Source organism: Ursus arctos, unplaced genomic scaffold, assembly GCF_023065955.2.
Source record: "Ursus arctos isolate Adak ecotype North America unplaced genomic scaffold, UrsArc2.0 scaffold_9, whole genome shotgun sequence".
NCBI lineage: Eukaryota > Metazoa > Chordata > Mammalia > Carnivora > Ursidae > Ursus > Ursus arctos.
In genome coordinates this window covers 65,660,185-65,682,215 of record NW_026623111.1, presented here as the reverse complement: position 1 = coordinate 65,682,215, position 22,031 = coordinate 65,660,185, and the positions used below count along the sequence as shown (strand labels likewise).

Here is a 22,031-nt window from a genome sequence, read left to right as displayed (position 1 = left end):
TTGCCCTTCTTTTAATGCCTCTGAAGTTGGACACTCTCTGGGACAGTTTAAAAGTAAAGAAAACTTAAGAGGAGACAAGGAAGGTCAATTAGACACATAACTTAGTTTCAGGGCCCACCATAGAGTTTTCTTTTTTCCTTTATGAATGACAAAATTAAGGTAATGCAATGAATATATGCATCACTCAGAATCGGAAATTATCCTGATTTCTAACCTAGAACTTAATACTCATATGTTAAATAAGACAAAATCTAAAATCCGTCCTCAGGGTTGCCATATAAAATTTATGGTCTCCCATTTGCTATTGACAGCTAAATATTTCATCTCCAACATGATGGACCACAGAGGCAGCAATTTCTATTTCCAAATTCCATGGGTGCAGATTCTATTTAAGTGGCTCTTGGTTAGTCCTTTTCAGCTCTTGGTCACTACTGGCAGACTGGTTGCCCTTGGTTTAAGTGAGCTCTAAGACAAGATGCTCCATCTGTGAGATCTGGCCATAAGAGTACAAGGCGGAACTTGAACCTAAGAGAGGATCTGGATTCTCTTCTTAGGTTTTCTCCTGGTTCTACTTTGAGAACTGGGTCTACTCTTTTGCCTTTCTTTTGGGGCTCTTATGAGACATCATGTCCCAACTTGCAATTTTTAGACTGGACTGAGGCTCTAGATTGCATATGAAAATGTATCATCTTCTTGCTTTATGACTAATGGCATAACTAAATTAAGTGAGATAATAGGTGATGTGCCTACAGTAGTGCTTGGTACAAAGTAAGGTTGCAAAAATTAGTAGCTGTTATTATTATTTTTAAAGATTTTGTTTATTTATTTGCCAGAGAGAGAGAGAGCACAAGCAGGGGGAGCGGCAGGCAGAAGAAGAGGGAGAAGCAGACTCTCCACTGAGCAGGGAGCCCGATGTGGGGCTTGATCCCAGGACCTTGGGAGCATGACCTGAACCGAAGGCAGACACTTAACTGACTGAGCCACCCAGGAGCTCTGGTAGCTGTTATTATTTTTGATACTGTTACTATGACTATCACTGTGACTATTTTTTTCTCCACCTTTATTGAGATACAATTGACACATAACATTGTATAAGTTAAAGGTTACAGTGTGATGATTTCATACACATATAACAATGAGATTAATTCGTACATCCTTCATCTCACATATTACCATTTTTTGTTGCTGTTATGGTGAGAAAATTTAAGATTTACTGTCTTAGCAACTCTCAAGTATATAATGCAGTATTGTTAACTAGGGTCACTATGCTGTACATTAGATTCCCAGAACTTATTCATCCTACAACTGAAAGTTTGTACAATTCAATAAATATCTCTCCATTTCCCCACCACCTAGCCCTTGGCAACCAACAATCTACTCTTTGTTTCTATGAATTTGGCTTTTTTAGATTCCACTTATAAGTGAGATCATATAGTATTTGTCTTTCTCTATCTAACTTATTTTACTTAAGATAATGCCTTCCAGGTCCATCTATGTTTTTGCAAATGGCAGGATTTCCTTCTTTTTATGGCTGAATAATATTCCATTATAAAGTAGAAATATTTCACATTCATATATCTATAAATATGTATTTATAGATACAATATATGACACTATATAACTTTTCTTTATTCATTCATCCATTGATGGACACTTACTTTGTTTCCATGTTTTGGCTATTGTGAATAACGCTGCAGTGAACACGGGAGTATAGGTATTGTTTGAGATCTTGCTTTAATTTCCTATGAATGTATACCTAGAAGTGAAATTGATGAATCATATGGTAGCTCTATTTTTAATTTTTTAAGGTACCTCTACACTGTTTTCCATAGTGGTTGCACCAATTTACATTCTGACCGACTGTGCACAAGTGTTCCCTTTTCTTGGCATCTTCACCAACACTCATTATCTCTTGCCTCTTTGATGATAGCCATTCTAATAGGTATGAGGTGGTATCTCATGTTGATTTTGATTTGCATTTCCCTGATGACTAGTGTTCATATGCCTGTTGGCCTTCTGTACGTCTTATTTGGAAAAATGTCTATTCAGATCCAGTGTCCATTTTTTAATTGGATTATTTATATTCTTAGTATTGAGTTGTATGAATTTGCTGTTATTGTTAATAAGGCCAGGTTATAATAAGAACAACTGTGGTTATTAGGATTCTAATCAACTTTGACTCTTGGGAGTGACTTCTGAATTCTGAAGCGCCTTCCTCTGAGGATAGTGCAATGGCTGACGCTTTATTTTTGGTACTCCACAGAAGCAAGAGTCAGTTTGAAGATGGGTCTCCCCCCACCCCCATTTTATAGGATAGCAATAAACATGGCTGTATCTCATTAAATTTAATGAGTCTTCATAAAATAACCATTACATTCTGAAGGTAATGAAAGAATAGCTTTGATGGCGAGTAAATAAACTACCAAAGGCAGTTTCATCACATTCTAGGGCTGCACAGGATACAGGCAACATCAGGAAGGGGCTGTGGCGTTTTTGTGGTAAGACCAAGCCAGGCTATGCCTGGTTTCACTGTATGAAAGCCCATGGAGCAATCTTCATTTCAGCCAGGGTGTTTCTAGCTATGCCTTTGTTGTGAGATGTGATAAAATTAATCGGTTTAAAAATCTGCTAAAGGATTTTAGGTATATCATGTCACTGATATTGAATTTGAATACTATTGTAGTAGGTTAGACTAAATAATTTATCTTATAAACATAGAAGTAGAGCAGATTGAATAGAGTATGCAAATTTATGTAAATAACCCTACAAATTCAGACTCTTCTGATCCAAGAGCCCTGGTACTTTATAAACAGGGCTGTAACGTTGTAAATCAGGAGTTATTAACCTGTGGTCCATGGCCCAGTAGGGTCCTGAATTTATATGCAAAATTGCGTGCCTGTGTGTTTTTCTAGAGAGTGGGTCCATAGCTTTCATTATATTCTCAACGGGAATATATTCTCGTTATATTCTCAGCACCCAAAGAGTCTAAGAACTATAACATAGTATAAATATTCTAGCTGGTTTTATTAAATCAAATCACATTCACACTCTCTGCTTTTCAGAAAGTGTTACTTCATTAGAATAAATATCTGCTACTTATTTATGATCCAGCCAGAACTAAAAATTCTTGACTTTTTAAAGAAATCCTTTAGTTTCCTTTGTAAACATATAAATTTAAGAAATCCTACTGATTTATATACTTGCATTTTTCTGCATTGCTTTCTACCCCACATGACTCTTTCACCTTAGTTTCATAGTTTTAATTTTCAATCTTTATTTCTTGAAGTCATTTTTGATACCAAGCCACGGAGGGTTTTGGTCAAATGAAATGAGTTTGAAAAGAGACTAAACAGTAACAAAGAAAAATGAATCTCTATATAAATGATCCTTTCTCGTGCTCTGTGTTTTTTTCTTTTTAATGTTGTTTTATCCGCATTATAAGCGTCCTAAATTAATCTAATAATTACCTAAATATTTCAGATCGACAAATGTGGCAGAAACACTTACGTCCCTGTATTATCCCTGTAAGATAAAGCACATATAAAATAGGTTTACAGTCATGCCAAATGAGATCCAAGGAAATGGAGAGGTGTGTTTAGGACCATAGGGGCCAGGTCTCCATAGGCACAGCAAATCAGAGAATCAGAATATCACAGTTGGAAAAGATCTTTGATATTACTGAGTCATTCTTCACCAAATTGGAAGACTTTGAGCTACAACTCGATTCTGCTAAACCCCAACCTAGAGCTTACTCACGACACTGTATCACCAAAGGCAATTAGTTGGGTGTTTGGAATCAAAGTAATACAGACCTCACTATGCATTCCAACTCAAATTTTCTGTTTGGCTGTTTCTTTTTCCTCCTATGATTGTGTGTGTGTGCACACATATCCGTCCATACATATACAAATATAAGTATGTAAAAGCTCAAATGTGTACGGTGCTGTTTATGTACAGTCAGAGTGAATTATTTCCATTTCTTGTATCCCAACAAACTTCTCTGTAAGCAAAGTCATCTTCTTTATTTAATAGCACTTAATTGCCCTCAAAATGAAGGCATTCTGGGTCAGGGATATTCTGAAAGTGTCACTGGAGATAATCACAACTTTTTTTATTGTTTTAAAAATAATAAACTGAATGGCCACACCAGAAGGACAGAGGGTGTGTATGAGCAGCCTTGCAATTTCATCACTTTGGGATATTTAACATCATAAATAGTGGATGCCTCACCTCGGATTGATGGATGGATGGCATTATTTGAGAAAATGTGTATGAAAGTATTTAGCAGCCGCATGTCTCTTAAACATAGGTCATTACTCACTAACATGAAAAAAATTTTTCTCTCTCAATTAAACAAATGTAAAAGAAACCCTAGTATCTTTTCTTTTACAAAGTGCCCATGAAACGTGGTGAGAAAATCAGCAGCAGCCCCTCAGTTTATAGAACCAGCAACATCCTCATCTCTCGGGGATCAGAGAGGATTCCAAATCCTGGAGCTTACGGGTTTTTATTCCCATCTTTTCTCTTACTTCTTGTAGCTCCTAATGAGAACATCTACTGGAAAGTTGAAGGCTGAGCATAATTTCTGATATTGCAAGGGGTCAGCTCAGATGAATGATCCTATTATAAGGCACTCTGAATGCCATGTAGAGAAAATGCTTAGATGCCTCCTTGTGGCTTGGGTTGCCTAATGAAGCTGTTTTCATTTAATTTTTAATCTTTTTGTCTCTATATAGTCCTCTACCTGTTGAATAGGTCACTATCTTAGAACAGTGCATTCATAAACTGTTAAGTAGGCTTGAATTGTGGGACAGAATCCAGGATATAGTTTGACTATTATGTAAGAAATTGGTATATAAAGGTAAGAATAGTTTTTTCTTAGTCCTTCTCCTCTTAGAACCCCGATTAATGATTAAAAAAAAAAAAAGGTGCTAAATGCTTATAAAGAGGAGAGTCCTGCCTTGCCAATAAAATTTTTTCTACCAGTATTTCCATTCTTTATCTCTTTTCTATCTTTGGAAGAAGGCATAGAAATGTGAACCCATTCACAAATATAGACTCACATTAACACCAGGAGGCAGAAACATGAAAAGCAGTGAATGACTTTAATAGTAACTAGTGTGTGTGTGTGTGTGTGTGTGCTACAAACTATTACTTTTATGTAAACTAATTATCATTATTTTATTGTAGCATGGTTATAATTTTTGTTGCATTATAAATATCACAGATCCAATTTTTTTTTCTACTACCACAGCAGTTTCTGAAGACATGTAAACCCATAGTGTTATTACTCTCTAATCTAGTTGAGGTGATGAAATAGTGCCAAAACTCTCATTGCAATTTCATTAGCATATTCATGAGTCGCACTTTTGCAGTGTTGCAGAAACAACACAAATTGGTTTGTGGATTGTGAACTCCCCCTTCTTCTCCTCTCCAGAAGCACAGACTGTGGATTAGCAAATCAAGTTGGCCCACAAACTTCTGAGCACTAAATTGCATAAGTTTTCTGCTCTGCCCTTTATTTCCATATTTTATGATTCTTGTGTTCTTGAATGCCATATGAATGGACATACCGCCCAATAGAAGAACAAACATGGGGGCTCAAATGGCTTGGAAAAATGGAAGTTCTGGAAAAGCCAGACACTAAAATGCCCTGCTAGAAGAAAACATTTCTTTCTTTCTTTTTATTGTTCTTGATGTTTGTTTTCTTTCTTTTTTCTTGTGAATGGGGGTTAAGAGAGCATTTGTAATTTGGCTGAAATTGGTTTGCAGTCTAGCAAGCCAGTTTTCTTCCCTCTTCAGCACACAGATAGATCACGTTTTCCAGCCTCCCTTGCATTTAGATATGACCATAGTACTGAGTTCAGGCTATGGAATGTGGGCGGAAATGATGCATATCACCTCTAGGACTGACCCAGAAACACTTTCTCTGTGATGTTCCACCCTCCCTTTGCTCCAGCTACTGGCTAGATGTTTATCCTTGGGGCAGCACTGACAGCTGATAGTGGGAGATGACAACCTTCATCAGCCCGGGTCCCTGAACAACTCCGTGGAGTTTCTGCGCTCCCTTCCTCCCTGAACCTTAGATGAGAAAGAAATATCCTTTGTTATAAGCCATTGAGATTTCAGATATTAAATGTTAGGTCAGTTAGCGTTATCTTGACTGATTGAATGGTATCTTTATTAGCCAGATTTTGTGCTGTTTGAAAAACTCAGTTGCTGTTATTTAAATATTTATTTGACATGAGAAATGGAACTTTGAGGATTAAAATGTACGGTTCATTTCTGCTGTTTGCTGTGTTTTCTTGCTATGGTTATGTCTTTTGGTTCCTTTGTAACCCATTTTTACTAACTACATGCCCTAAAGGGACATTATACAATTAAATAAACCCAGTGCCTCTCTCTCTCATACTAAATTAAGCATCGAGGGAAGTATTTGTGAATACGTTCAGGTACTAGATAGAACACAGGAGTCCACCTAATACTTAACTAGAGAACTCAAAAAGCCAATTTAGCTCAGCACCCAATATATTTCAGAAGTTAAACACTTGGAATGTTGATAACTTAAAAAATTCATGTAGCACTTTTGGCTCTTCAAAGTACTTCCACATAATAATGTATAGAATAATGTATGTTTGCTCAGTTCTTTGAAAGATTTGGATAAGAAGATTTTTCTGAAGATGAATCATGCATTTTTAAATGAAAAATCTCTCTCATAGTAACAGCAATCACACACTGCTAACACGTTGAAAAATGGATCTTACTCCTAACCTTATTAGGCAGCTAGGGAAAGTTACTCAAGGTGACCAGCTCTTCTTTGCTAACACGTTGCTTTTGATTTATATGTTATGCTTTTGTGGTACTTTCAAAAAATGCAAAGCCATCTAGGCCTTGTGTGGGTAAAGATGGGAGATACCAAGGCACAATGAGAAATGTATTACCGAAACTACAAGAGTAGATAATCAGGGTAGGGGTTGGTACCGACAAAAGATTACTGCTTCTGGACTTTTTCTAGCTTATTTGAGAAGGCTGTGTAGAAATCCGATGAAGTTCAGTATCTCTCAACCCAGCCAAGAATCTGTTATATTTAGAATTTAGAGGTTTTCTTGAACAGACGACAGGCAATGTATGAGATAGCCCAACCATGTTTATATACATTTGAATTATAAATATGCTTTATTTAATTTTTCCATGGAAAGATTGCTGCGGACACACATTGTTCACATGATATAATGCAACATAACTGATTTAATTAAAGCCTGTTTTCTTGGCCTGCAGTCTCTCTATATTGGAGGGATTGCTTTTTCCATGGGAAAAAACTATCAGTGGGTAACACGATTTAAGAGACAACTGCAGAATACATTCTCTTTGCTTTTTTTCAGGCTTCAATCCATTGCTCAATTTAAGTATGGAAATACTGCTTGTCAAATACTTCTTGACACATGAATTTTACAACAAAATATCAGCGCACCTACTGCTTGGATTTCTAACTCATTTATTGTACAATATACGGCTAATCCAATCTACTGCTGCGAACACGGTATGTGCAGTTAGGCTCGGCTACAGCACGACGGCTTTCTTTAAACTGGAGGGTTTTCTGAGGTTTTATTTTCCTTCCTTGGGCGAGAAAACATAGATGAGACCTAGCTTACTTGATAAAAATGATGGTGTTGAGTCCATAGTGTGGGAGAGTGGGGTTTGCAGAGCCGAGAAGCTCTTGTTGCCGTTGGGACCATGAAGACAGAGCCTTCTAAACCTTAAGTGAGAATCTAGGCAAGTGTGGAGCAAGAACTCAGAGATGATTCATAAGGAAATATCTGTAAAACTCTGGGAGAAAGATACTGTAAAGGAGAAGAAATTATTTTACTTGATCTGCGGCATGATTGGTGAGCTGAGTTTGCATTGAAAACTAGAATTTGCGTTGAAAAAAGATAAAAGATGTAAAGGGAAAGGGTCAGTTTCTATCTACTCTTTTTATTATTTTTCATTGTAAGGATAGTGTATGTTTATTGTGAGAAACTTATTTTCACTCCTCAGGGATAACCACTGTGAACTGTTCAGTGCGTAGCCTTTCAGACCCTCTTCTTGCATAGTTGAACACATTAATTAGAACACAAAGGATCACCCTAGACATATGTTCTCTCACCTGTTTTTAAAACATTCACCAATATATTTATGACAGTCTATGTTTCTACAATATAGTGTATGTGGTAGGCAGAATTCTAATAATCATCTACACTGATCCTGGCCTTTTCGTAAACGCCTCCCCTTCAAGTGTAGGTGGAATTTCTGATTATGATCAGATATCACTCCTTTGAGTAGGTCACATTCTGTAGCAAAAGGGAGATTATCTGGGTTTTCCTTTAAAATTGGAGTATTTAGCCGATGAGCAGTAGAAGTCAGAGAGAATCGAAACATGGGGGATTCACAGCGAGGAGGAGCCTGCTGCTGGCCATGAAGGGCTCTGCTGAGGCGATATTGTGAACTGGTTATGGAGGGGCCACATGAGGAGGAATATAGGCAGCCTCCAGGAGTTGAGAGGAGCCAGACGACGACCAGCAAGGACATGGGAACCTTAGTTCTACAATCATATAGAACTGAAAACTGTCACAGTCCTAATGGGCTTGGAAGACTTCCTTAGTGGAGTCTCCAGAGAAAAATACATCCTGGCTGATGTCAATCCCATGAGCCCCTGAGCAGAGGACCCAGGACGTGGGGCCAGACTTCTGCCTTACAGAGCCATGAGCACACAAATGGGTGTTGTTTGTGATAATCTGTTACATAGCAACAGAAAACCAACGCAGTCTATGTGACTACTCCCAGGCCTTCAGATTCCTCATCTGTACTGATTTCAGAGAGATAAAAGGCCAAACAAAATGACCTTTAGGATTATAGAAACGTGATCCTCATTTATTCATTCAATTATTTTTAATGACCACTGCTATGTGCCCATCACTGTCGTAAGTACTGGGATACATCTGTGAACAAAAGCAGACAGAAATATAGGCAGCCGACCTCTTTGGAAGGGCGCACAGGAATCATTACCATAGCAAGAACCCACATGTGTTTAGCACTTTCTATATTACAAAGCATTTTTTCATACATCTTCTTATTCTGTTTTCTACTAGAATTTTCACTGGATGAGGTAAGTATTACTATTATTATTGTCTTTTTACAGATATGCAAACCGATGCTCTTGTCTTAGAGATGAAGGGACTTTACAAACTCAGCTAGCTATTAATGGAATAGCGGGGACTCTTTGCTCTTTATATTACATGGATCTGTTAGTAATAGCCTGTATTTTAAGGAGTGTTTGCCATGTGCAGGTATGGTGTTGAGTTCTTTACATGGATTATCTGATTTCATCTTTACAGCCACTCTGTAAGGTTGACTCAATATCTATCCTCATTTTACAGATGAGGAAATTGAGAATCATGAAGGCTTAACAACTTTCCATGCTGAAGCTAAGACCCGAACCCTGGTGGGCTGACTGCATGATCCATTTTCTTCATCACTAAGCTAACTGCCTTCCCAGGCCCACATTACTGTGTTGGCCCTCCAGGGAGCCTGGCTGTCTGTACACACTTATGCTCTTAGGGCCTAGGTATGTCCTCAGTTTTTATGACTGTTTGTGTTTTTGCTGATGTCTCCTATTTTCTTGTAGGTTATTTTTTCAACTCATAAAATGTAGACTCATAGGTGAACAGAAAATCATAGATTATTTTCTTGATACTTTTCATAAAGAATGTGTGACATGAGGAACATTATCATAGGGTCAAGCATTGTCTGCCTCTCAGATTTTCATCTCTAACAATGCTGTCAAAAAAGTTCAGGAGGTTAGATTTATCCCCCCACATAACTCTCTTCTCTTAGCAGCCTACTCTGAACTGTTAATCCATGAAGGTACACTTCTTTCAGACAGATTATAAATCTTGAAGAGAAGGTCCATGTTTTAAACATTTCTGTCATATCTAGTATTGTTCTGGACACAATAACGGGTACATCTTCACTAAATTAAATCTCAACTTATCTCAAATTGCATTGAAATTACACACACACATGCACGCATACACACGCACACACACACATTTCCCCCAGCCTGTCTCATTTCTTGAGAGTAAGAATTTCCATGTTAGCTATCTTCCTTCCTTTGCTCTATAAAAACCTCTTTCCAATTTCAGTTGGTACTCTGGTGTTCTAGGGTTTGATTAATGAGTTCGTGTTTAAGCTGTCCATTCCATTTAAAATGATAATAACTTTGATTGTATCCCCTTCACCCTTTGTCACTAAACCTAAACAGTCTTACTTTTAAAAAGTTTAACCTCAAAGACTATGGTCTCAGCCATCCCGTTCATTATTATTGAAATCGTCTTTCTCCAAGGCTTGTTTTTCAGTGCTACGGGGACCAGAATTTTGTGCATAATGTATAATTTTGCATGAAAGTAAGATATTGCTTCTTAATTTTATTTACCCTGCCTCTTGGGTTGATGTTTAATATTTTTGTACTCTTGACTGCAGCAGAATACTGAAAAGGCTCAAAATGACTCGTAGGTCCATTAACTGGGTAGTGACACTCTGCCCCGTATCTTTTGTGTATATTTGGAAATTTTCTTAACATATTATTGTGATCCTATTATTTTATATCTGTTTAAAAACTACATTAAATTTTATATATAAGTGCTATTTGAAAGTACTTTTTTTTTTCTAGAAGAGGTACAGCTCTTTTAGTGAACAATTTCCAGTGTAAACTGATACTTTTGGAAATCCCAATCAGATTTTGCCTCAGATTACAATTTTATAGAATTTGACTGAATGATAGCATCTCAGAGATAGTTCAATTCAAATTCCTCCTTTAATAGATGAAACAGACCTAGAAAAGGCAAGTGACAGGACACAGGTGGGCCAGTTTATTGAGCAGTGAAAACTGGGTAAGGAAACTTAAATCCATTAAATGAAAGAAGAGAAAATTGGGTTAAATATAGGAACTTATATTACACTGCTATGATTTTTTAAATTTTTCTTTCTTTTCTTTATAAAGTAGGAGAACTAAGAGTCAAAGGACCACCATTTTAATTATCTTTAAAAGTCAAGTGTATGGGGTGCCTGGGTGGTTCAGTCAGTTAAGTGTCTGACTCTTGATTTCGGCTCAGGTCATGATCTCAGGGTCGTAGGACTGAGCCCCATGTTGGGCTCCACATCAGTGGTGAGTCTGCTTGAGATTCTCCCTCTCCCTCTCGCTTTGCCCCTCTGCCCCTCCCCCCACTCATGCACACTCTCTCTCTTTCTCTCAAATAAATAAATAAATAAATGTTCAAAAAAAGTCAAGCGTAAATAACTGTTTTTTATTTTTTTTGAAAAGGAAAAAAATGAGATTCAAAGAAAAAGTCACAAACATTTGTTATCAGAGTAGGTTGACGTTTTAGAGCTCATGGATTTGGCCCTGGAAAGGCCTTGATTCCCAGATGATGACCTGAAATTAGAAAGGAACGGTCTTCTCAATTCATGCATAAAACCAGGTAGTTGAATACAGTTACGAATTAATGTGTAAGTGCTAAATTGTATTTAGATATTTAATTTATCTAAATTTTAGGTATTATATATAGCTTTCAAAATTTTCTTTAATATCGTTATATCAACATTTTGGTAAATAGTTACTTTTCCATTTCAAGGAGACAAAAAATGTGATAATGTTGCTCTGGGTAGTTGGTAATTGAAAGCTTGACTTCCATGCACAAAATTGCTGCTACTCTTCTAGACGGGTTTACTCTAACTGCACACAGAGTATTTAAGGAAAATAAGCAGCCTGTTGCATGTTCACTTTCTACACCTAAACATGTGAAGCGATGATAACAAATGTCTCACCATAGAGAAGCTTATCTTCTACTCTCACACTTTTGATTCATGCACCGATGATATCTTTCTAAACTTTCTACACTTTCCACAGTTATTTATTTTACTATCTTATAATGCATAGTGCCTCAACAACTTGGGTATCTCATCTTGTAGGAGCTTTCCTCCATTAACGTTTTTCTAACTATTCAACTAAAGGCATATTGACTTAACCCTACCCAATTTTTCCTTTTTCTTCTAAGTTTTTTATCCTTCTCCATTAATCTCATAGAGACTCAATTTTAACAACAATTTTCATGGGAATGTTATAAAAGACTTTTGGAAATTTAATGTCAGGATAATTCTTACGAACATTCTTTCCCCACAAAATGTATCAGCTTCTTGTTATAGATATCTTGTTAATTTACATCGTGGTCTCAACCTCCATTGAACGTTCTCTACGATGCATTGGTTTTGCTCCTAATTGTTGATGTTGTCTGGAATGTTTGACTTCAGGAGTGGAAGAGCTGGTTAGTAGGTTAAATCCCACTATTCTTTAGAGTATTTTGAAATTTTGAATTAATTTCCAAAATTCATATGTTGGGGGATTTCATACAAAATATTTACATTTCTGAAATTTTTATCTTCTCTTGTACAATTAGAAGAGCTGAAAACATTTGCTTTGCACCCCACATGTCAGTAGTCTGTTGGAACTCTTCAGATGGGCCATGTGTTACACAGTTTGCCTCAGTCCCCACCTTGCCCCTTCAGCCTTCTAGGTTACCTGCCTGACCTAGGGGAAAGTGAATATTAGAGGGTTAAATCCATATGAAGTAATTCTGAAATTCCCATCTCCTTATGTGTATATGCCTTTAAACATCAATTTTAGTTCCCTCAGTCCCTGTTATTCAATAAAATGGACACAGAAAGCTAATCAGTAACTAAGAAAGGCAATTAAAGTTCAGAGTTTTTGAATCTCCGGGTAAGGAGAGCCAATAACTTTCCTTTGCAATCGAGAGAGGATACTGTTACAAAAATTGCCTTGACCTGCTTTTTTGCACTCATGATTGTGATAGGAAAGCCATATTTGATCTATTGTAAGGAGCTTATACAGATCTTTGTATTTAAATGCTTCTTTCTTTTATGCACATATTTATCTAAAGATGTATTAAGATCTTTAGATAGATGTAAACATCTTTAGATAGATGTAAACATCTAAAAATGTTTAATTTAAACATATTAAACATTTTGGAAAAGATATGCCAGTCAATGAAAGGACCTATTTATTCAAATTTAATAGAGCAAAAGCTTTTATACATGTTCCCTGGTCATGATAGGACTTGCCATGGTATGGAACTTGCCCTCCCACCATAAACAACTAAAAAATTGCAGAATTGAGACAACAGGCAATCCAGGATGGCGATCCTTTAGAAAAATATGAGCCCTATAAATGTTCTGCCTCTAGAGGTAATTTTTAAACAGTGGCAGAGGGAGGAGGAACCTAAGCATAGTACATGACACTTATTGATTTAAGGAGATAGAGATTGAGGGGCTGAAGCAGCTTGAATTTGAAAACGGAGTACCGGAGAAGAAAAAGCTATGCAGAACAGGAGAGCTTAATGAACTTGCAGAGTGGGCTCCTAAAGTCTTTGAATGAATAGCTATCAGTGTATTTATTTATGAAGCTAAGAAAAGAACACGTGTCGTAAGAGGGACATAAAATAAAAAAAATCAACAGCTCACACAGGGTAGAGAGATGACCAAATTCCATCTAGCCAGATTAGAGAGATCTCATGGAACACTTTGGGCAATTAGTAGAAACCCCAGAAGGGTCATGCCTCAATAACAAGGCTAAATTAGTCTGAGAATGAAGTTCCTAAACCTGCCCTAAGAAAGTTTAAACAAAAAATCTTAAAAGGAGTAAGCGATAATTTATCTGATGTTTAAGACAGATTTCAAAAACAAAATCATCCAGCGTTAGTGTAATGTCCACAATGTCCAGCACCAAAATTACTAGATATGTGAAAAAACATGTGTGACCGTAACCATGACTAGAAGATCGGTCAACAGAAGCAGAGCCAGAAATGACAGAGATAATGGAACTAGCAGAGAAAGACTTTAACACAGCAAGTGTAAATATTTTTAAGAATTTAATAAAAACATGAACACAATGAGGACAGATATAAAAAACAAAATGGAACTTTTATACATTAAAAATATGTCAGCCCTTAAAAAACAAGGTTTTGAACTGCATGGATCCACGTATATGTGGATTTTTTCAACAAATTCAGCAGAGTACTGAAAATGTGTTTTCTCTTCCTTATGATATTCTCAATAACATTTTCTTTTCTCTAGCCACTTTATTGTAAGAACACAGCATATAATACATATGACACACGAAACGTGTTACTCGACTGTGTTATTGGTAAGGCTTCTGGTCAACAGTAGGCTATTATCGTTAAGTTTTTTGGGAGTTAAAAGTTACATGTGGATTTTCAACTGTGTAGGAGATTGGTACTCTTTAATTCCTGCATTGTTCAATGGTCACCTGTAGATTTAAAATAAAAAATCTGCAGGATAGGTTTAATTAGGAACTTAGGTACTGCATATGAAAAATTAGTGACCTTGAGAACCTAGAAATAGAAAATATTCAAGTTGAAAAGCAGAGAGAAGAAAATATGAAAAAAAATACTGAATAGAGTTTCAGTGAGCTATAGAACAATATTAAGAAATCTAACATGCATGTAATTGGAGTCCAAGAAGAGAATGGGGCAGAAGAAAAATTTGGAGAAATAATGATAAAGAACTTTCCAAATTTAAGAAAATGTACAGAACCAGAGATATAACATAGACAACAAATGGTAAGTAAAATAAACATTAAGAAAACAATATCAAGGCATATTATAATCAAAATGCTGAAAACCAGGGCACCTGGGTGGCACAGTTGGTTCATTGTCTGACTCTTGGTCTCAGCCCAGGTCGTGATCTCAGGGTTGTGAGATGGAGCCCCATCTCAGACTCCATGCTCAGCCCAGTCTGCTTGAGATTCTCTCTCCCTCTGCCCCTCCTGCTTGTGCTCTCTCTCTCAAAGATAAAATAAAATAAAATAAAATAAAATAAATAAAATAAAATATTGAAAACCAGTGTCAAAAAGCAAACTTCAAGAGCAACTAGAGAAATAGAACACATTATATATAGCAAAACAAAGATAAAAAAAGACCACAGATATACAGCATAACCAAGTGGGATCAATCCCAGGTATACAAGGCTGATTCAACATTCAAAGCCAATTATTGTAATCTATCACATCAAGAGACTAAAAAAGAAAAACTGCGTGATCACATCAATGGATACAGAAAAAGCATTTGACAAAATATAACACTCATTCATGATAAAAACTCTCAGCAACCTAGGAAGAGAGAGGAACTTTCTCAGCTTGATAAAGATTATCTATAAAAAAATCTATAGCTCACAGCATACTTAGCAGCGAGAAAATAGAAGTTTTCTCACTAAGATCAGGTACAAAGAAAGGATGTTTCCTCCCAGCACTCCTTTTCTTTTTTCTTTTTTTAAAAGATTTTATCTATTAAGTTGAGAGAGAGAGAGGGGCACACGTGCATGAGCGGGGTGAGAGGCAGAGGGAGAAGCAGACTCCCTGCTGAGCAGGGAGGCTGAGACTTGGGGCTCTTTTCCAGAACAATGAGATAGTGACCTGAGCCAAAGGCAGCCGCTTAACTGACTGAGCCACCTAGACGCACCCCCACCCCCACCACTGGTTCTAGCTAATGCAATAAGACAAGCAAAGGAAATAAAAGATACACAGATTGGGAAGGAAGAAATAAAACTATCTTCATAGATGACATGATCATCTGTTTAGACAATTTGAAAGAATTGACAAAAAATGGGAATAAGTGGTTATAGCAAGGTTGTAGAACACAAGGTTAATATGCAAAAGTCAATCGCTTCCCATATACTAGCAATGAACAAATGGAATTTGAAATTAAAAGCATAATGCCATTTACTTTAATACCCAAAGAATGAAATACTTTAATATAAATCTAACAAAATATGTATAAGATTTATATGTAATTACAAAACTCTGACAAACAAAATCAGAGAACTAAATAAATGAAGATACATTTTCATGTTCGTGGATAGTAAGACTGAATATTGTGATGGTATCAGTTTTACCCATCTTGATCTGTAGATTTGATGAAACTCCAGTCAGATTCTCAGCAAGTTATTTTGTGGATATTGACAGACCGATTCTAACATTTATATGGAGAAGCAAAAAACCCAGATAGCTGACACAACAATGAAGGAGAAGAAGAAAGTCAAAGGACTGACACTACCTAACTTCAAAACTTACTAGAACTCTTCCAACTGTGCTTGGCAGCAGGCTACCACCATGAGCCACATAATTTTGGTGTAGAGAGAGGGTGTCAGTTCAGCATTCTACACCCACATGAAGGACTGCCTGTCTGTGCACTGTGGACTTCGCAGAGTGGTCAAGCTATGTCAAGGGCATCGTGAAGAACATCACCCATGACCCAGCCTGGGGTGTGCTGCTCACTGAGTAGACTTCTGGGACCCTTACTGGCTTAAGAAGTGGAGGGAGCTGTTCATCGCTGCCAAGGGCATCCACACTGGCCAGTCGTGTACTGTGCAAGGAGAACCAGTTCAACATAGGCAATGAGCTCCCAGTGGGCAGTATGCCTGAGCGTCATTGTGTGTTGCTGGAGGAGAAGCCTGGTGACTGGGACAAGTTGGCCTGAGCCTCTGGAAACTACACCGCTATCATTTCCCACAACCCTGAGACCAGGAAGACCCAAGTGAAGCTGCCCTTTTGGTTCAAAGAAGGTCTTTTCTTCAGCCAACAGAGCTATGGTAGGTGTGGTGGCTGGAGGTGGCCACACTGACAAGCCCATTCTGCAGTCTGGCTGAGAGGAATTGCTGGCCACGCATGTGGGCTGTGGCTATGAATCCTGTGGAGCATCCTTTCAGAGGGAGCACCCACCAGCACATCGGTAAACCCTCTGCTATCCACAGAGATGCCCCTGCCGGCCACAAAGTGGGTCTTATTGCTGTCCACCAGAACAGGGGTCTCTGGGGAACCAAGACTGTGCAGGAGAAAGAAAACTAGGGTTGAGGGGCTCAATAAAGTCTGTCCTTCTGCTACTAAACAAAAACAAGGACAAAACAAACAACAAGAACAACAACAACAACAACAACAAAACCAACTTACCAGAAAGCCTATAGTAATCAAGACAGTATGGTATTGATAAAAGAAGAGACAAATAGATCCATAGAACAAAATACAGAAAAATACAAAATATATAAACATAGTCAACTGGTCTTTGACAAAAGAGCAAAGACTATACAATGGAGCAAAGACAGTCTTTTCAACAAATGGTGTTAGAACAGCTGGACACCCTGAAAAAAAAAAAAAAAAAGAATCCAGACACAGACCTTACACCCTTCATAAAAATTAACTCAGAATGGATCATAGGCCTAAATGTAAAATGAAAAACTATAAAACCTCTAGAAGATAGCATTGGAAAAAACCTGGATGACTTTAGGTATGATGATGACTTTTTACATGCAACACCAAGGGCATGATCCATGAAAGAAATAACTGATAAGGTGGACTCCATTAAAATTAAAAATTTCTGCTCTGTGAAAGACAATGTCAAGAGATTGAGAAGATAAGTCATAGACTGGGAGAAAATACTTGCAAAGAATCCATCTGATAAAAGACTGCTATCAAAAATATACAAAGAATTCCTAAAACTCAGTAATGAGAAAACAAACGACTCGATTAAAAATGGGGCGAAAACCTTAACAGACACTCACTAAAGATATACAGATGGTAAAGAAGGGTATGAAAAGTCGCTCCAAATGCCAACAAATATGTGGCAATAGGAACTCTTCGTTCATTGTTGGTGGGAACGCAAAATGGTACAGCCACTTTGGAAGACAGTTTGACAGTTTCTTACAAAATTAAATGTACTCTTGCCATAAGATCCAGTAATTGCACTTTTTGGTATTTGTCCAAAGGAATTGAAAACATACGTTTTCACACAAAAACCTGCACATGATGTTTATAGCAGCTTTATTCATTATCACCAAAACATGGAAGCAACCAAGATGTCTTTAATTTTATTTATTTATTTATTTATTTATTTATTTATTTATTTATAACTTAAAAAAATATTTTATTTATTTATTTGAGAGAGAGAGAGAGCACAAGCAGGGTGAAGAGCAGAGGGAGAAGCAGACACCCCACTGAGCAGGGAGCCCGAGATGGGACTTGATCCAGGGACTCTGGGATCATGACCTGAGCTAAAGGCAGATGCTTAACCAACTGAACCACCCAGGCAACCCGAGGTGTCTTTTAGTAGGTGAAAGTATAAATGAATTATGGTATATTCAGATAATGGAATATTTATTCGGTGCCAAAAAAATGAGCTATCAAGTCACGAAAAGACATGGAGGGGACTTGAGTGCATATTACTAAGTGAAAGAAGCCAATCTGAAAAGGCTACATACTGTTCGGTTGTAATTATGAAATTCTGGAAAAAAAAAACTGGAGACAGTAGAAAGATGAGTGGTTTCTAGTAGTGGGGACAGAGGGAGGGAGGAATAGATAGAGCACGGGGGTTTTCTAGGGCATTGAAAGCATTCTGTATAATACTACGTAATAATAGATACATGTCATTATGCAGTTGTCTAAATGCATAGAATGTACAACACCAGGAATGAGCTGTAATACAAACTATGGATGTTGGGTAATTAGAATGTGTAGATTCATCAATTGTAACAAATATACTATTCTTGATAACAAAGGAGGCTATGTATGTGTGTGGGCAGGGGACATATGGGAAATCGCTGTACCTCCCTCTCAATTTCGCTATGAACCTAAAACTACTCTTAAAAACAAAAGTCATAATGGGTGTCTGGGTGGCTCAGTCAGTTAATCCTCTGCCTTTGGCTCAGGTCATGATCCCAGGGTCCTGGGATGGAGCCCTCCATTGGGCTCCCTGCTCAGTGGGGAGCCTGGTTCTCCCTCTCCTCCCTGCTCGTGCTCTCTCTCGCTATCTCTGTCTCTCTCAAATAAGAAAGAAGTCTTAAAAAGAGAATTTTTAGAGTGGACATCTGTGATACAGTGATTTAAAATAATAAATAATGTATTTGGTCTTCTACCTTTTCAGGTACAGAACTCGTAAAACCTTTGGAATTTCCTAAACGTGGAGAGCGATAAGGTGTCTTTTGTTATGTTAATAAAATGACTTTTGGAAAGCACCTAAGAATGGGGGTTGGCTGCGAGTGGGGAGGGGAGAGGGGCTGGAGATTGAATAACCAATGGCCAATCAGTAAGTAAGTAAGCGTCTATTAACACTCAAAAGAGGGGAGCCCGGAGAGCTTCAATGAACACAAGGAGGTGCTGGGAGAGCTGTGTGCTTGCAAAGGGCTTAGAAGCTCCCCACCCCCACCCACACCTTGCCCTATGCACCTCTTCCATCTGCTGTTCCTGAGTTACAACCTTTTGTAACTGATCAGTGATCTAGCAAGTAAATTGTTTCTCTGAGTTCGGTGAAATGCTTTAGCAAATTAGTTGAACACAAGGAAGAGGTCACGGGAACCTTTGATTTATAGCCAGTGGGTCAGAAGTACAGATAACAACCTGGGCTTGCAACTGGCATCTAAAGTTGGGTGGGGCGGTGGGCAGTCTTGTTAGGACTGAACTCTTAATCTGTGGAATCTGAGGCTATCTCCAGGTAGATAGTATCAGAATTGAGTTAAATTGTAGGACACCCAGCTGGTATCTGAGAATTGCTTGGTGTGGCATCCACCCCTCCTCCCATATTGAAGTTGGTACCAGAACTGGATTTAACATGGTTCAGAACAGCTGTGTTAGGCATCAATAAAAGATGAATTAATATATTATATCCCCAACTTGTTTCACAATATATAGAGATATGGTTGTACTGTGAAAAAGTGGTTCCTAGGCAAAAATTTTGAGAAATGGTTCATATGTGATCCCTATGGGGAAATCCTCACTGCATGCCTGGCTCTACTAAGTTCTGCAGAAAAGAGCTTAACTTCATTTCAACCAGTGTGTTTCAAGTTTAAATAACCATGGAATTCACCACCCACACCAAAGACTAGTCAACATACCCTGAGAGTGCTTTACAGAAGCCACTTTGCAAAACCTGCACTGAAATGTTGTTGAACTCTATAAAGGGCCTATCGAAGGTAGGCAAGGTGGGTGTACGATAGACTGTGTCAGTGTCATTTTCTTATATTCTGGTAATACTCTGCCATCAAGGAGTCAGAGATGAGGAACACGGGGGTGGTCCAGTGTAAGCAATTCCCAAAGTAGGAATGGTCTACTGTAAAATCAAAGTGTCACTATCCCTTAGTGTCCATGGGATTGAAACAGGGTAGAGAGACAAAAGAAGCTAGGTAGTAATGGGAAGCAGGAAAACAGGGAGGCTGGTGGCCTTTATGAAGATGGAGAGCACGTTTGGTAGAAAGGAGGGAGTGGAAAAGGTAGAAGGACATGGACAGAGAGGGAATTTTGAGAGTTTGAGATCAGAAAGTAGTGACACCCTAAGTCCCATTCTCTAGAGTCTCTTGGGATTTTTTAAAGCATAGAAGTTGTTTATTTTAATACGCTATCAAAAATCATTTCTCTTGTCGTTTTTATAGGGATGACTAGAAGTTTGCTGCAGAGACAGATTAGGTGGTTTTCAATGTGTGTTCGTTTTTGCTGTATCTTTAGCAAAGACCAAATGACACCTAGTCTGAGGAGGCTGACAGCCAACCTTAAATTATTTTGCAATGTAGGATCTGCGTATCTATAGACTGAGGACAATTGCTCATTACTCATATTGATTTATATCAGGCAGTGCAGTGAACATACAATTAATAGTTGACTTCATTGGCAGCCAGCTGTTAGTGCCATAATTTACTATGAGAATGGTTCGGTCCAGGGATGAACAAGAATTATACTGGGAACTGTATTTTTTAGCATTTTAAAGGTCAAACTCAACTCTTATTAATTTAGTCAGAGGTTTAGGTTGATTAAAAAAAAAAGATTTTTGCTGATGCAGGTTCTCTCACATGCTAATGTGAGACTAAGCTTAGGAAAAGTCTCTTTTATTCTTTGATTTAAAGTTGCCTTTGATTTTAATGGCTAATGAAAGTCAGATTTGGACTAGTGGCAAAATATCTGAAAATACTCATGTAGAAGCTTTCTGGGTCTCAGAAATTCTGTAGGCAGAGCATAGCAATCATCGGGCAGCGATAAATATTTTTTGTTTCTTTTAAGAAACAAAGCTACATCAAAGAGATGGTCATAGCACAGATGTGGCTAAAGTTAAAAATCACAAGCAGAGATTTTCTGTGACTGTCTTAGTATTTTTTGTTCAAAACATATTTATTGTATGCCTACTATGTGCCAAGTTGCTAAGCCAAGTGCTCTACCTGCATGAACCCTTTCAATTCTTAAAAACAGTTCTGTGAAGTGTTCTTATTACTACTTCTGTTTTAGATGGAAAGAAATTGAAACTCATGGAAGGCAAAATCATACTGCTCCTGAATGGAAGAACATGAATTAGAATCTAGGCAGCTTTACTCTAGTATCTCTGCTCTCAAGTACTAAACTAGGCTGATCTTCTGCATCCAGAAGGAGGTTTGAGGAAGTAGGAATTTGGGTGTTTATCAAGTATGGTTTCTGTCCACTCTTCAAGAATCTAAGACCTAAGCATGACTCAGAGGAATCTGAGAATCTCTGGAAGCAGAAGACCTGGGTTCGAACTCCAGTTTTTCCACTTCTCCGGTGTTAAACCTCTGTAAGGCTGAGTTTCCCCAGTTGTAAAATAGGCATTATAAAAATAATATCCATTTTATGGGTTTATTTTTTAAAGATTAAATGAGGTAGCACATGGATAGTGCTTAGCAATATGCCCAGAACACAGTAAATTCTTAAAAAAATTTAGCCTATGATTTATTATTAATTTTGTGAATGCACATCAATGACATATATAAGAAAGAATGCCAGATATGCAGTCCACGCAATAAGTTCTTTCAAAGCTGGGATTGGACAGGGCATTTAATGAGGGCTCACTCACTATACCATTTTGGGGGATTTATTATTGTATAAAAGTACTATATGGCTCCTGCTGAGACAATCTGAG

At 37.7% G+C, this 22,031-nt stretch overlaps 1 pseudogene; it reads left to right on the top strand.

Moving 5' to 3' along the window:
* Positions 1-9,140: 9,140 nt before the first annotated feature.
* LOC113263072 (60S ribosomal protein L8-like) lies at positions 9,141-16,972 on the top strand (annotated as a pseudogene).
* Positions 16,973-22,031: the final 5,059 nt, after the last annotated feature.